Genomic DNA, 17,956 nt, shown 5'->3' with positions numbered 1-17,956 from the left:
GGATTAGTCTAATGTTGTTGTTACTTCAGCAGACTGCAAGGCCATGCTGCTGCGCACTGCCAACTACTGGATGGGAGTAGACATGCAGCCACTGAATTGGTTTGTTTCGATCAAAAACACACGTGTAAGGATCAATTCAGATGGATTTTGAACCGATACGAGAATTGTGTGACGTATATGTTTTTAACACCCCTAGTTTCCAACATATTGCATGGTTATCGTTTTGAGTAGAGTTGTCTGATATTATCGGGTAGCTGATAACATTAGCCAATAATAGCATTATAAAATGACATAGGATGATATTGACATCGTATTTTATTATCAGGTTTGGGCTAATACATACAGTGTATCACAAGAGTGAGTACACCCCTCGCATTTCTGCAGATTTTTAAGTATATCTTTTCATGGAACAACACTGACAAAATGACACTTTGACACAATGACAAGTAGTCTGTGTGCAGCTTATATATTTTTAAGCTTTTAAGCTTTTATTTTTAGCTTATAATTTATTTTCCCCTTAAAATAACTCAAAATATAGCCATTAATGTCTAAACCCCTGGCAACAAAAGTGAGTACACCGCATGGGAACTACGTACATCCCTAAATGTCCAAATTGAGTACTGCTTGTCATTATTTTCCCTCCAAAATGTCATGTGACTCGTTACAGGAGTGCTGTCAGCATTGCTGCAGAGATTAAACGTAGTGAGAGTGAGAGTAGAAGCCTTTTAGCCTTGTTCAAAGTTTGCCTACAGCATGGTGCAGCAGTTACAGTATGTTTATTACCCAACAAATATCTCTATAGTAAGATACTTGGGATTTGTTATGTGAGCAGACCATTTGAAATCATAGTGCAAAAATTAAATGAACAATGAATGAAAAATAGTGAATTATAAACTCATTACAAATAACCACTCCGTTACCAGACAGAAATAGTCAATTAGAAAACTAGAAAAGTAATAAAATACAAAAATCTGTGCAAAAGCCCAACAAAGTGCATCTTGGGAATTGTCATTGCATTGGCATGTCCTTTGATTGCCTGTATTTGTAATGCTTCGGTCGCCCCTGATTGGCTCTTTAGGGTAACTACGAAAACGTGATTTAATTGTGAACGATTTATTTTATTGACTTATGGACATATTGTCTCATTTCAATTTATATTATTTTTAAGGGACATTTATTTTCTATACCTTAAAGTTGAAGTTGTTTTCTCTACTTCTTCTTCTTCTTTTCACAGAATGTTTATTTGATTTGGAAAACCTTGAAGTTGTCACATTTACCATAATTAAAGCACAATACAATTAGTAATAACCCATTAAGTGCATGACCGCATATATCGGGATTGGTTTGATATCGGCTTCAGATTTTTGGAGACAATATCAGTATATCGGTTAAAGTCATTTTTTAAAAAAGTTTAGTTTTGAGAAATACTTCATAATTATCCATTTTTTTTCTTCCAGTTTTCTCACAGATTTTAATCTTAGCATATGAAACCACGGATCAAGTCACGCTTATGCTTTAATCTTGTTTGAAGTAAGCCGCAATAATAGGCAATACATTTTTCCATGTTTTTTTTTTTTTTAATCTGTCTTGTACAGCTGCTTACATACATAGAATGGCAACCTAAGCTTTTTTATAGACTGAACATATTTAATGTGCCACATGGGATTTTGGTGTACTCCTATTGTGATTGATTATTTTGTATTGTTTATTCAGAGAATGCAGCTTAAGCGAAAATTGTTTTGGGGGGTCAGAGAGAAAAGAAGAAATACAGAAAAACAAACGGAATAGTGACGCACAAAAAAAAAAAAAAAAAAATCATCATAAAATAAATATAGGCCTACTGTATATGCTACCTAGTACATGTAGAGTTGCTGTCTATGCTTACCGAGGGGATATTTAGCAGTTTTTAGCTTTCGATAATTTTTTCTTAGTGTCGCTTTAAAAAAAAAAGTAGGTGGTTGGAGGTCTAAAAAAAATTGTAAATCATATTTTGGGTGAATTAATCAGAGATTTTATTTTTAGCGCATACAGGACTACTCTTTACCATTCTTCTCCTCTTTCACATGATTTTCCCTGTTTTTTGTGTGTTTTCAGGGTTCCTGCAATCCTCCTCCTTCTCTTTGCCTGCTTGATGAATGCGTGGCCTCCTATTGATCGCGATGGGTGATGGATGATGGCCGGGAGATGAGTGATGGGGTGCAGGCAAAGGTGCCAATAAGAGGGCAGGCAGAGGGCGGGGTCTCCGCCGCTGGCGCTAATGGGAGAAGACTTGGGGGCGGAGGGTGAAGGGGGGCGATGGACGGCGGGGAGGCGGGCGGCCTCCCTGGCAACCTGCGCCGCCCAGTAGCGGTGCGTCGTTTCCTTCCCACGCACGGCGCCTATGGGTCACCCACTCATCGGGGTGCCCGAAAAGATGATGGATGGTAGGGCAGGAAGGGGAGACTGCCGCCGCAGTTCCAAATTGATATCCCGGCAAATGTTTTTGTCTGCTGTGAAAAATGGTACCGCAACTCTCATCTCCCCACTTTAACCCCCGCACCACCACCTCTCATCATCGCTCTCCTGGCTTTTTTTCCTCCACCGCCTCGCCTTCACAATGGACCTCGATCACTTCCTGGTCTAGAGTTGAAATCCCGCCTCTCATGTCCGTAGAAACAAGGCCTGCCCATTCAATCTCACCCTCTCATTCTTTATTTTTAAGTGTTTTTCTTGGAAGAAATACCTATCACCCTGGACTATTGATTGTTGACTGTAGAAAGTGGGTATGGCAAGATTAGTAAAACTCCACTGTTGTAGGCAGAAGAAACTAATTAACCCTTTATAGGGCACTCTTTTAAACCATAGGCTGCCATTGACGGCGCTAGACGTCCGATCCAAGAGATTCCGAGATAGCAAAACATAACTGGAGCAGAAATGGGCCAGATGTACGGCAAATTTCAGCCCAATTTCGCAAAACGGATGCGCGCCAGTGTCTTTTTGAACAATGGCCCAAAAGTAGGGAGTCACTTGCCGGATGAGCAACCAGTTTTAGGCCAGAACTGGTCCAAAGTAGCAGATAACTGGGGACCTAAGTGCAGAGACAGAGGCAAACTGGCAGTGGTAACAAGAGTTCATTGACGATGAGAGGGAGTGGCAGATAGTGTCCGAAGAATCCGGTGGACAGTTTGGTGATAGAACAGGTAAACGGGCAGGGAGGCGTTCTGGCAGAGAAAGCAGTACAGTATCTAGGAGAAATAAAACAAAAATGAGCTCAGTATTAGCATTAAAAGATTCTTTGTTAGCTGAAAGTCATGTCGGTGAGTTGTTGATCTGGCAATGACGTGAGGCCAGTGGCACCTGGTCCCTGGCTCCCCCATCTGTGGAATCAAGGCAAAGTGACATAAATACACAAACACAAGGAGGAAGGGCTCAGTTTGAATAATAGTATTCAAACATTGAAACATTTTCATCAACACAGGGTAAATGCATTCTCCCTCCATATGTTGTTATGCAACAAATTTTGAATTATTTAACTTGGGGACATGGCAGATCACTTGAATACACTGTCATTTTATTAACGCTCGATTAAATAACTTGTTTAGGGGTTAAGAAGTGACTCCAAAACGCAACTCTGAGTTTGAAAAAAGTACTTACCATAAAAATGTCCGTACGTAGAGATGACCTGTCCTGAATCGTACGTGCTCTCCTTTTTTGTGTCGCAGCGGATGCCCACCTCAAGGGTACGCGCTGTTGTGACGTCACACGCCGAGTGTTAAATTTCAGATTTTTAGCGCGTCCAGTCTGCACGGTCCGCCCCAGACCAGTGCGTAACCTATCATTTAGACGGTCAGATTGATAATTCCAGCGTCCAGCAGACGTGATTGCTATGCAGATCTGGTGAGCTTTCATCAACAGTCATCTGCTATCGTTAATGGCTTCGAAGCATGAGCATTCACAGCCAGTCGTCTCAGTTTAAATGAGTTGGACATCTATACTTGTCGATGGCAGGCAATGAGGTAAATACTATGAAAAAAACTCGAATAAAAAGGATGTTCATTGGTTAATACTCACAGGTTACTTGTTCTAGTACTGGGTTCCCTACTCCCCATTGCTAACACTGTTTGTGCACAGACCCGTTCACACACTTACTGTATCTGTCCCCCTTCTTCTTTCATTTACTAGATTCCACCTCAGCACATGGTGTCCCCTCGGTAAGAGGAGACAGCGACGCTACCTATATTAGGTAGCATGTTTATATAATTTTTTCCCCCTATCACTATTCCTTTTTTTCTTGTCTATTCTTCTTTCTCTCTGTCACCCCAAAACCAATTTCTTGTCTGAATAAACAACAAAATATAAACTACCACAATGGGAGTACACCAAACTATTCCGCTTATAAAGACACTCAGGCTAGGTCCATACCGCAGGTCTTAATGCACAATTCCGATTTTTTGTAATATGTGTTTTTTTGGCCTGCCCTTTCAGACTGCCTTTGTCCATTGACCCCGTTCAAGTATCATCCATGCACACCAATTCGCGGTCCGAAATGCGAAATGCGCTGAGCAAACTCACCTGCATGCGCAGGGGCATCAAAACAGATGACTGACACAATGACACATGCTGGCTCAACGTCATTCAAGGGTGATCATATTTGAATTAAAAAAGGAGGACCCAAATAAGACATCAATAATCCCAGTTCAGTCTTATATTCAAAGTTCATATGGATTGATAGCATGCATGCACTGTGTGTGCCTGACGCACACAAATACGTACAGTTTGCCCCGACTCTCGGCCGTGGAAGCAATCTTGAAATATTGCTAATTTGAAGCACAGAGAGAAAACTGAGCATTTTCAGGCTTAACCCCCCAATTTGATCTTTTTATGACTGTTGTCAAACCTGTCTCTTCCCTAAAAGCCACGTTCAAGCTAGGTGCTAACGCTAACACTCCATCACCACCGAATTCCGATTTGGGGGACTTAACAGTTCAGACCGCAGCCACATTTCAATCCTCGGCAACGTGTTGGTATAAAACACTGGGGGAGGATTCACGGTCATCACATATGGATGAAATGGAAAGGACACTTTCGTGTATATCGAGACTTGACGAGTCTAAACGATGTACAGTTGACGTGCTGGGGTCCACATTGTCGTGGACAGCAAGGTGGCTGATGGCTAGAAATCCGAGCAGTTCTTGAATGCGACACAAGCAATACGTTGCTCATCTGCACACGACCGAGAACTTTCTACCTACACCTTCCTTCCTACTGCAACTCTGCCCAACTATGTAAAAAAAAAAAAAAAAAAATTTAAAAATGCGATATTGGATAATTTCTCGCGGCACACCTGACGATCTCTCACCGGTTGAAAAACACTACTCTAGCACACCCAATCTAAACTGAATAGCATTTATATCATAGTTTAAGAAAAACAAGCAGAATATATTTGATATTATGAACAGTTGGACTTGAAATGATTAGAATTTGCAGCGCCAAGACAACGGGCAGATAAGGACAGAACAGATACAGGACGCCTTCTGACCACGGAAGCCCAACGCGCGCGCCATGCAGCTGACTGAGCAAGATTGAAGCTGACAAGCAGGTGATAGGCAAGACATCTACAAGTGCACTACCAAATCCTGCAATCAACTCTTCTGGACAGTCCAGAACAGATGGCGGGACATCTTTTCTCACCACAAGGAACATCTTGTACGGAGGAACCCGCGACCGAGAACTGAACACTTAGTACCAGTGTTGTTAATAACGGCGTTACAATATAACGGCGTTACTAACGGCGTTATTTTTTTCAGTAATGAGTAATCTAATTAATTACTTTTCTCATCTTGGCAACGCCGTTACCGTTACTGAGGCGGGAAAGGCGTGCGTTACTATGCGTTACTAAGTTGGTTGAATAAAAAAAGTCTGAGAGAAACGGACTCACGGGGACGAGAGCAGAGCAGGAGTGGGGAAGACGCCGTTGCAACTGCGATGCTAGGTGGCTCCGGTAATACCTGACTGTAGCCATAGCCGACAAACTACGCCCACATGACACGGTAGATATCATATTATAGAACTAGATGCAAATGACAGACACTGCTGCATTGCCAACATGTTTTAAGGACTACATGCGTTAGTAAACAGCCGCCATCTTAAAGCAGTAGACCTCTCAGGAAGGCCCTGATGTAGAGATCCTTCCTAGCGAACCTAAGTAATTTTTTTTTTTAATCTAAAATGCTCCTAAATCGGCAAAATCTTAACTTAAATCTATCTTTAAATGATGAAACAGTTTTAAAACTTACACATGTTTAAAGTAGACAGAAGGGAACTAATGCAATAACGGGAGCAACTTTAACAACTTTAACGATTGATTCACAACTTTAAATGACTTCCACACGTAGCAAAGGTTACTAGCTAGTTATCGCAATACCCTTGTGTCTAGTTAAGTGGAGGGTAAAGAATTGGGCTAGGGCCAATTGTCCCCCAAATCCTTTAAGCTTCACATTGTGTGACCTGTTTTTTTTTTTTTTTTTTTGAGAAAAAAAAAAAAAAAAAATTATCACTAGTTACTTTGCCAAGCAACTAATTACTCTTACATTCAGGTAACTGAGTTACTAACGCAATTACTTTTTGGGAGAAGTAATTTGTAACTGTAATTACTTTTTTAAAGTAAAATTAACAACACTGCTTAGCACTCACGTGGCGCTGAGGATGGCAATGCCTGAATCCTCCTGTCTAATCAACAACAAACGATAATCCTAAACAACCCCGAAACACACCCTTCTTCCGTACCACAGCCCGCCTCACCAGAGCCTTTAAAAGACTGAATGTTTAACTAATCTTTGTCATTTTCCTCAGGAATCTCTTGTTGACTTGTGATATGGTGACCCTGGATCCAGTTTGCCTCCTGGCCTGGGTCTCTCTGTGCTGTATCATTGCTGCGGACTTGGAATAAATTGTCAACTTGTGTTTCGAAGCCTTTTCCCATCTTTTAAAATGGAGTCAGTATAAGGGATTTAGACTAGGGTTGTTCCGATCATGTTTTTTTGCTCCCGATCCGATCCCGATCGTTTTAGTTTGAGTATCTGCCGATCCCGATATTTCCCGATCCGATTGCTTTTTTTTGCTCCCGGTTCAATTCCAATCATTTCTGATAATTTTTCCTGATCACATACATTTTGGCAATGCATTAAGAAAAAAATGAATAAAACTTGGACGAATATATACATTCAACATACAGTACATATGTACTGTATTTGTTTGTTATGACAATAAATCCTCAAGATGGCATTTACATTATTAACAACATTCTTTCTGTGAGAGGGATCCACAGATAGAAAGACTTGTGACTTTGTATATTGTGACTAAATATTGCCATCTAGTGTGTTTGTTGAGCTTTCAGTAAATGATACTGAAGGCAATGCCCAATACATGATGGGAAGTGGAACCATGACAAGTGAAACCACGACTGTGCGTAGTGCTACCAATTCATATATCTTCTCTTCGATGGGATTTAATTCAAGATATCAAGAAAAAGATCAGTTGTTACCTTGCTTCCCCACATTGCTTCCCATGATATTTCTAATCGTAGGGAGAGGGATTGTAAGGCTTTAGCCAATTAAAATAAGGTTCTAAAGGCTGCCAAAATTTACTCATTATACGCTGCCTTTTAGCTCTCTATATTGGCAAAGCGGCGCCATTACAGATGGAGCGCGACAATGCGCGAGTGGGTCGTGTAGCGCATGCATTAATTGCGTTAAATATTTTAACGTGATACATTAAAAAAATAAAATAAATTCCGCCGTTATTGGGATAAATTTGATAACCCTACCTTAAGCCTAATCTAAAGACTCTGGATAAGTGTAACATGTTATGTCTGTAACATTAAATACAATTAGAAAACGATTTAATTAAAAAAAAAAAAAAAAAAAAAAAAAAGTATTAAAAAAAGGCATGGCCGATATTTTTTTGCTGATTCCGATACTTTGAAAATGACGTGATCGGCATCCCGATCGATCGGGACATCTCTAGTTTAGACTAAGGTGAACGTGCAGAGTTTGGCCGTTTGGCCGTGTTGTCGGAATACCATCGGCCTGGGTTGCTGGAATTGCGCGAGCATGGTTCCGACGGTTGGGCTGGTGTGATTCCGGCAATCTGATTGAAAGGTCAGTAGGCAAAACACGAAAAATCAGATTCGTGCATTAAGACCTGCGGTGTAAATCTAGCCTCAGATTCCTGTTTTCTCTGTTTAAACTGCTGAACAAGACAGGTAATTAAGAAAAAAAACTTCAAATTATTGTTTAAAAAAAAAACAGCTGCAAAAAACAAATAAATAAATGAATTAAAAAAAACAAACTGTAATTGATAACATCGTTTTATAGGCCAGGCTTTGCTGACAGGGTTAAAAAATAAGTTGCCATTCCAGGAAACAAGGCAAGAAGGGAGAAAAAATCCCTAACAAATGTCCCGTGTGAGAAATGAAGGAGTAATGTTGGGAGAAAGGGATGCGAAGGACTTGACGGATAACGGGAAAGGGATGAGATGGGATGAGCTCACTTCTTTGGCGGTGCTTATAGGGGGTGAGCCAGCTGCAGCAGGGATTGTGCCTGCGATTAGGAGGCAAAAGGAAAGCTCCAGTGGAAGGGGATTAAGGAAAGAGAAACAGAAGCAAACACTGATAGAGGAAAATCCAGCTGAAGTGTAACACTACGTGGCCATTAAGTGGTTAGTATGCTCGGGACGGGCAGTCGTGACGAGGCAAGGCGCCAAAAGCAATATTTGGACGACGATAAATACCAGTGATAAATATTTATCTGTGCCCACTTCATAAATCAGCCTCATTATTCTACCGGCTGACGTTTCTCTACCTGGGACACCTAGTTAATTTGTCTTTTATGCCCGCGACATCGCCGCGATCCGTCAAGACGGCCGCCCGCTGAATTTAAGCGCTCGTCGATAGTTTTTTATAGCAAAGATGGTGTTGAACGGGGAGCCGCTGTGTTTGGCTGCTGGATATGTCGTAACTCTTAATCCGCTAACTGGACCGGTAAAGGGGCCAAGAAGCCGACTACCCATAAGACCAATCTCCCTGACATCTGGGCCTTTGCCTTTCTCTGGGGTTGCAGACAGATGCTGGCTCAGGGTTAAGCTGCTAGAGTTCCAAGCAAAAGAAAACAACAGTGTGCAAACAAGGTGCTTCAAACACTTATCCAGAGGAAAATAACTCAGAAAATGCTATGTAATCGCATTGTGAAACATGATGGAAAAAGTTGCGTATTCATTGCCTGTTGACATGGACGTGAGTCAAGCATGGTGTACCCAAAGTGAGAAGCAAGGATACTAAAACGCTCCATTTATCATAAATATAAAAAAACAGTGGTACCTCTACATAAGAAGTTAATTCGTTCCAGGACCTTGTCTGTAAGTCGAATTGGTTGTACAGTATGTCGAGCAGGATTTTCCCTTAAGAATAAATAATAATTCCATTAATTTGTTCCACAGCCTGACAAACCTACACTAAATCCTTAATACATACTGCTGGTACAATTGCAAATGGCAACTAGGCCTGCAAGCAGGACTGAACAGGCCTTCGCACTTTGGTGCAACTTGGACTTCACGCAAGTCGGGCGTCACGCAAGTCCGGGTGGTAGCAAACCACCATCATCATTTCCTGGTAACCTAACTTTCTCGGAACTCATTTCTTCTTTTGGGATTACAAATACATTCACACACCTAGGTGAAAAAGCCCCTATTGAAGACAGTCCTACAAAAAAAGAGGTGCTACTGAGCTGTGCAGCCACGCCCATATTCAAAACCAAAATGAATCTTCTAATTGGGCCAATTCGACCAAGTGTGCCTAATTTTTTGGGGTCTATAAGCTTCCTAAGCCCCTAAAAAAATCTATGTCCTTTTAATGGCAAGCAAAGGGTCCTCATGCGAACAGAGATGTGTGGACATGGGCCTTAAATTGTAGTCTTACAAAAGGTCTTGAAACTAGAGTGACCAACCTGGAAAGAACTGGACATGTATAAGTAAAATGAGTGACTTTCTGTTGCCACTAGTTGGCGCTACAGAGTTGATGCAAATGATCCCTACAGGACCCTTCAGGGTACGACTCTCACCAAGCAAGGGAAGTTGGGCGCAGATATGTTGTATGTCTATCATGACTGTTCGGAATTTGTGGCGAGACGTAATGGCGACGGTCATTTTCACTTTCCTGTTTTGACCCCTCCGCCTCAACGAAACCTCAATATTTTTCATCAGGCACCTGAACACATGTCTTAAGGCTTCCCTGAAACAGGTTTGAAGTCAATAGATTTTTTTCCCTTGGAGGAGGAACTTGTCTCGCAAAAACGGCATTTCCTGTTCCCACTAGGGGGCGTCAGGCCTAATGGGTAATATTTCAATGCAGTCGTGTTCAGGCTGGGATACCTCACATACATGCCAGATAAGAAAAAAACTGAAGCAGGGAGAAAGTGATAAGACAATTATTAAATGGTTACTAAATATTTGCTTGTACCAATGAAGGCTCATAATAAAGTATTGATCGCTATAATAGAATGTTCCATGATTGATTGCAGTATGAGACGTTTTTGGGGATTGATAACTATGACATGTTTAGCTCTTGATAAAACTGCCTTGTCATTCTGACCGGTTTAAACCGGCCGAGGTTCCACAAGCCAACTTCAAGGACAGGCCACAGACAGTGAGGAACTAAACTGTCTGGGACATTTAAGAAATCATATTGTTGCATTTTATTACTAACTACCAAATGATATTGCTTCATGAAAAGTATTTGATGAGATAGTTATTAAGATGTTATTATATAATTGCTCCCATCAATTGCTGCTTGCAATGAGACACACACACACACACACATATATATATATATATATATATATATATATATGTGTGTGTGTGTGTGTGTGTGTGTGTGTCAACACATTTCAGCAAAGCTGCATCCTCTGTATATTTATATATATATATATATATATATATATATGTATATATATATATATATATACATAATTCCACCTACTTGCACACACATGGCCAAACAAAGACAAGGTGTGTCGCCAGCTTGCTTCCCCTTTTTCCCTTTTAGGGCAAGACACCTGTCTGCTGCTAGGGCCATCCCAAATAAAAACCGAGGTGAAGAAGGGGCAAGTTAGAACGATTGCGGAAGCTGGATAGTTTCCCCTCTTTCTCCTTGCAAGCTTTTCAACCAAATTGAGTGCCTTTTCTCCTTATTTTGGGTAATATTATAAATAGAGGTCTACCTAAGGATTCGTATTTGAACTTGACAGAAAGCCCGTCTGGAGGCCGCCAAGGGTCTCTGTGATGTCAGGTGAAAGTTTGGCAAGGCTCCCTTAAGCCGCTCTGGAGCTCTGTTCTCGTATGCTCCACCTTCGTTAATATTTTTCTAAAAATTTTATAAATTGTGATTTATCGACCTGTTTTGCACATGCACCAATTGTTTTAAATAAAAGAAGAAATGGAATCATGTTTTTTTGCGATCAATATCTGCAATAAAAAACAATGACATACGATTTTTGTTTATACAGTGGGGCAAATAAGTATTTAGTCAACCACCAATTGTGCAGGTTCTCCTACTTGAAAAGATTAGAGAGGTCTGTAATTGTCAACATGGGTAAACCTCAACCATGAGAGAGAGAATGTGAGAAAAAAAAAAAACAGAAAATCACATTGTTTGATTTTTGAAGAATTTATTTCCAAATTAGAGTGGAAAATACGTATTTGGTCACCTACAAACAAGCAAGATTTCTGGCTGTGAAAGAGGTTTAACTTCTTCTAACGAGGTCTAACGAGGCTCCATTCATTACCTGTATTAATGGCACCTGTTTTAACTCATTATCGATATAAAAGACACCTGTCCACAAACTCAGTCAGTCACACTCCAAACTCCACTATGGCCAAGACCAAAGAGCCTTCGAAGGACACCAGAGACAAAATTGTAGACCTGCACCAGGCTGGGAAGACTGAATCTGCAATAGGTAAAACGCTTGGTGTAAAGAAATCAAGTGTGGGAGCAATTACTAGAAGATGGAAGACATACAAGACCACTGATAATCTCCTTCGATCTGGGGCTCCATGCAAGATTTTACCCCGTGGCGTCAAAATGATAACAAGAACGGTGAGCAAAAATCCCAGAACCACACAGTGACACGGCTCAGAGAACAAACGGACCCAATAATGCAGTGCTCAGAGCAGATTTATTAACAATGGTTCTGAGAGGAAGAAGTCTTGGCCCTTGGAGAAGCACGGAAGGCTGTTCGAGCAGGGGGGGCGAGCAAGGCGAAGGCCCAGGCAGGATGTGTCTAGATCCGGTCCTGTAGCAGGGTTCAGGTCACAGAGAAAAGGCAGAGGCACAGACGAGGAGCAGGCTAGAGGCAAAAATCCACAAGGTCAAAAAGGTGTATCAAAGGCAGAGGCACAGACGAGGAGCAGGCTAGAGGCAAAAATCCACAAGGTCAAAAAGTGTATCAAAAATCCGGCAAGACAAGGTAACTAGAAACGCTCGTAAGTTGCAGTGAAGGCTAACAAACTCGCAATGGAGCAGAGGGCTGTGTGTGCTTATGTAGGGAGGCTGTGGTAATGACCAGGTGTGCAGGACAGGTGTGTGGAATGAGTGCTGATGACTGGGAGAGGGGAAAAAAAAGGAAAAGGCATACAGGCCTGCTGTGGGGCTTTAACACACAGGTGGACCTAGTGAATGACCTACAGAGAGCTGGGACCACAGTAACAAAGGCCACTATCAGTAACGCAATGTGCCGCCAGGGACTCAAATCCTGCACTGCCAGACGTGTCCCCCTGCTGAAGCCAGTACACATCCAGGACTGTGTGCGGTTCGCTAGAGAGCATTTGGATGATCCAGAAGAGGACTGGGAGAATGTGTTATGGTCAGATAAAACCAAAATACAACTTTTTGGTAGAAACACAGGTTCTCGTGTTTGGAGGAGAAAGAATACTGAATTGCATCCAGAAAACACCATACCCACTGTGAAGCATGGGGGTGGAAACATCATGCTTTGGGCTGTTTTTCTGCAAAGGGACCAGGACGACTGATCTGTGTAAAGGAAAGAATGAATGGGGCCATGTATCGAGAGATTTTGAGTGAAAATCTCCTTCCATCAGCAAGGGCATTGAAGATGAGACGTGGCTGGGTCTTTCAGCATGACAATGATCCCATACACACAGCCAGGGCAACAAAGGAGTGGCTTCGTAAGAAGCATTTCAACGTCCTGGAGTGGCCTAGCCAGTCTCCAGATCTCAACCCCTTAGAAAATCTGTGGGGGGAGTTGAAAGTCCGTGTTGCCCAACGACGGCCCCAAAACATCACTGCTCTAAAGGAGATCTGCTTGGAGGAATGGGCCAAAATACCAGCAACAGTGTGTGAAAAGCTTGTGAAGAGTTACAGAAAACATTTGGCCTGCGTTATTGCCAACAAAGGGTACATAACAATGTATTGAGATGAACTTTTGGTATTGACCAAATATTTATTTTCCACCATGATTTGCAAATAAATTCTTTAAAAATCAAACAATGTGATTTTCTGTTTTTTTATTTTTCCCCCACATTCTGTCTTTACCCATGTTGACAATTACAGGCTTTTCTAATATTTTCAAGTGGGAGAACTTGTATAACGCTCGATGTCTATAGACCCTACCCACCGACGTCACAAAATCACGTGATGCTGTATTGTTCCGCCCCCTTGTCTGTCATTTTGTGTCTGTATTATCAATGGTCTCAATTGATCGAGCAATTTATAATGCATTTCATGGAAGACCCGGTGCTTTCGGATGCCGTAAACTCACTTGATGCGTTGCATAAAAGGCGTTATGTGGAAAAGCTTCAGTTTGTGCATTCGCCAGATCCATATTTGATGCCTAAATCGATGTTTTTCGACCCGCTGTCTTGGCCGTATTTGCCTGACATCTGCTAGCTGCCCTGATATTTACAACTATCTTGTCCACACAAAATCAGCCTATTCTCACGAAAGTTTGAAAAACTTTAAGAGCTTGGAGGCTTATAAATACTTCGTTGCTGGTTGGGTGAAACAGGTCCTCGTCCACGAAAATTCGGCAGGAATCTATCTTGTGCTTGGAAAGATGAGTTACGAAATTTTCAATTCAAAATCTTTTGTTCTTGCTAACATCCACTGTCAAGTCTAATGTATTTCATGTCATTTGTCAATGGAGCTAGGGCTTTTAATGTTTATATGGTTTAGCGATAGCACTCTCACTACATACATACGTGTATGTTGTCGGCGATTAGCCTAGCAATGATCTTAATTGTGGTTGTCAGCCCAAAACCCTCTAAATATATATTAAATGCATCTTACCAGATATAAAATGACTGCTACATAATCTGTGGTAATCGTTTGGAGCCCAGTTTTCTCGTCGAATTGCAGCAGCCCATCTCGCTCTCTCCTCTCCGGGTCTCTCGGAATCCGGTAGAACTTCAAGTCTCTCCGTCTATCTTCTCTGTTATTGCAACCGACCGCCACACACGCCTTCACCATTTTGATTGTTGATGTTAACGAGCAGAAAAACACGCCGTAAATAGGAGGAATGTACGTAGCCGTTACAGGTAAACATGATGTGTTGACGGACAATTGGGCGGCACCAGTCAGGAGGGCGGAGTTGTGACGTCACGTGGGTAGGGTCTATAGGCGGAGTCAGCAGCACAAATAACTAGCGGCCATCTTGCATTGGGGTTCTTCTCTCTGGCTCTAGATCCACAATGGCGCATTGTAGCTACTAGCTGGTCACTGATCAAAACATTCCACTTCCAACCATATATATAGGCGGTTCCAGGAGTTCACGCACTGCACAGAGTGTCTCAGAGTCTCATCTACGTTGTGCTGAATCCAATTTTGGAGATTCAGTGGGTTCCTCTGGTTTGATTTTGCAGCTTTAACTTTGTCAAAACACTGCTTACTTTAACCGCACTTCATGTTGTTCTGTCTAAACCGGAGGTTCGGAGCAGAAATTGTCAAAGATGTCAAGATGGCGACGCCCATGTTTCGCTCAGGAAACTTCTATAGCAAAACGAATGATAAAAAACAATAATAATAATAATAATTATAATAATTCTTGCAATAATGTAACAAATCGGGTTCAGAAGTGGCAGATGTGTATGCATGCTGTTCATGAACGCACCACATGGCTGACTTGACAGTGAGAAAGGTGCGATAGAGATTTTACTTTTTCTATATAATCTTTATATTCATCCTGGTCGACGTACAAACATTTCGACTAACAAATAATGTCCTGGAACGAATGAACTTCCTATGTAGAGGTACCACTGTATAACCTCTTCCCGATTACCCCGTAATGTCCAGTTGTCTTTCCATAATGTTCGTGATATAGTTTGATTGGTGGATTAAACACTTATCCCTCCCCTTAGTCTGACTTATCGATTTCTCTGTCTTCCCCCTCTCCCTCCTCCTTCCACCTTTCCTCAAAGGTGAGCCGGACACCCGGCCTGATGAATGGCGGGGGATTGATTTGTATTTAATTAACAATTTGCCGCAGACTCTCGCTCTCTCCTTCTCTGCCTCCTTCTCGACTACCCCGCTTGTCTCTATAAGGTCCCAGAAGGCGAAGACGGGTGATGCATTGGTAATTTATAGGCTGATCAATAAGTCCTGGCCTAACATGGATGTCAGGGCCAGAACTGCTGTTGGGGTGCACAAACAAGGCGGGGAGGTGAACAAGGGGGAATTAAAAGAGTGACAGCTCATTGAAGAATGTACGCAGGCTCATGTGTATGAAGTGTATTTGCCTATTGGAGTGGACAAAACTGGTCATAATATGTTAACTCATTGGGTGGTGACATCACAATACTTGAGTGAATGTCAATAGCAGACAATGAATTAAGCAGTGTCTGACGAAGCCATGATAACAATAACAGGTAGTTCACGGTCACATAAACAGGAACTTATGTTACTGGCATCCTCAAGGGGGCGCTGTCCTATTTTCAATATGACAAGCGTTACAAAAGCCCCTTTCACAAATATATCAGGTGACGTGGGATTTACTCACGTCATTGCTTTCATGCATGTAGAGATATCCCGGGAATGACACGGGTTGGACTCGTTCACAGACTGTGTTGCCCACTGGCGCTCTCTGTGCGAGGAGGGCTGCTGGCACGATTTTATAACCTGAACATTATGTCATTTTTGGTCGGCATCGGCTGTCACAATGTTGGTGAAATCGTGTTTTTTTACAGAGCTGTTTGTGGGAGCGTTCCCGACGTCGTAACTGCAGTCAGTTCAAGCTCATCAAGACTGTATTTAAGCCCAGGTGATCCAAGAGAAGAGTGCTGAGTTAATAACTTGCTGGACGCCATTCGACACCTATGCCACCCTTGTTTTGAAATCCCTTATGTTGTGCTGGTTTGTCAATGTATTTGTTGTCTATTCGGCTCTCGGCCTACCGTTAAGGTAAGTATTATTGATCCCCATCAACCTACTGTCACGGACCCAATGTGTTATTCCCCCTTTTCCGCGATCACGTTTTTTTGTTTGTGTTAATAAACCCTTGAACGCATCCCTCCGTTGTTTTCTGCTTTAAGGTACAACCTTGTTTAACATCGGCAACAAAACAAACCACACATTTCCATAGATAGACGGTGGACTCTCTTCCTCGGCTCTACAATCAAGTAGCAATTTAATTTCGTTATGTTTTCAGTTTAATTTAGCTATTTCCAGCTTGCTATGTTGATAATTGCATTATACTAAGACGCAACCTGTGAAATGTCCGCATAATCTCCGTATCAGTTGACCTGGGAAATTGCTTTCACATACGAGGGCTGCCGGTTTAAATCTCAGGATTTTAACGGTGTTTCGGCATATGTGAAAGGGGCTAAAGATGAGCTCAGAACAAGAAGTTGAGCTGATAAAAGGAGAAGCAGAAGGTAGGTGTTTGGCTGAGTTGCGCATGAGCATCGTGTTGAGTGGTTGCATGTCCACCGCTGTTTGTTTATTTAAGAGAATTACAACACCTGGGGAAATGCTAATATTCCATCATTTATCCATAAACCTATGCCTTTTGGATTCATATCATGCCACTTCGTGTAATTACACACATCGCAACATCAACAAAAGGATAGAAATTTGGATCAATCGTCAAGCTAAAACGACCGGCGCCCGAGATCCCCGAAATCTAGCATATTGTGTGTGTGACTTCACAACAAGGAAACACCCGGCTCAGTGCTTAGTACTGAATGGCGGCGCTGATGGCGGACAATTTTGTTTCTAGTTGCAGCGACGAATCCGACGTAACGAACGTTCTTCTATTGGTAACGAGGAGAGTTATGAACCTCTCTTTGGTGTTTTGGGTTATCATTTTGAGCCCAAACGAAAGCCAATGCAGCCTAATGAAACGATCATTGAGGGGAGCAATCACAACGATGAAACACCGGCAACAGATCGTGTGGGAAACACCAAATGGTTTGTTTTGCGTTTCTTTTTGTGAAGCTGATACACGGTGACTGCAAAATAATGTAGAGAATAATTACAGTGCCTTGCAAAAGTATTCGGCCCCCTTGAATCTTGCAACCTTTCGCCACATTTCAGGCTTCAAACATAAAGATATGAAATTTAATTTTTTTGTCAAGAATCAACAACAAGTGGGACACAATCGTGAAGTGGAACAACATTTATTGGATAATTTAAACTTTTTTAACAAATAAAAAACTGAAAAGTGGGGCGTGCAATATTATTCGGCCCCCTTGAGTTAATACTTTGTAGCGCCACCTTTTGCTCCAATTACAGCTGCAAGTCGCTTGGGGTATGTTTCTATCAGTTTTGCACATCGAGAGACTGACATTCTTGCCCATTCTTCCTTGCAAAACAGCTCGAGCTCAGTGAGGTTGGATGGAGAGTGTTTGTGAACAGCAGTCTTCAGCTCTTTCCACAGATTCTCGATTGGATTCAGGTCTGGACTTTGACTTGGCC

This window comes from Corythoichthys intestinalis, chromosome 17, assembly GCF_030265065.1.
Source record: "Corythoichthys intestinalis isolate RoL2023-P3 chromosome 17, ASM3026506v1, whole genome shotgun sequence".
Lineage (NCBI taxonomy): Eukaryota > Metazoa > Chordata > Actinopteri > Syngnathiformes > Syngnathidae > Corythoichthys > Corythoichthys intestinalis.
Note: the sequence above shows the minus strand (reverse complement) of the source record.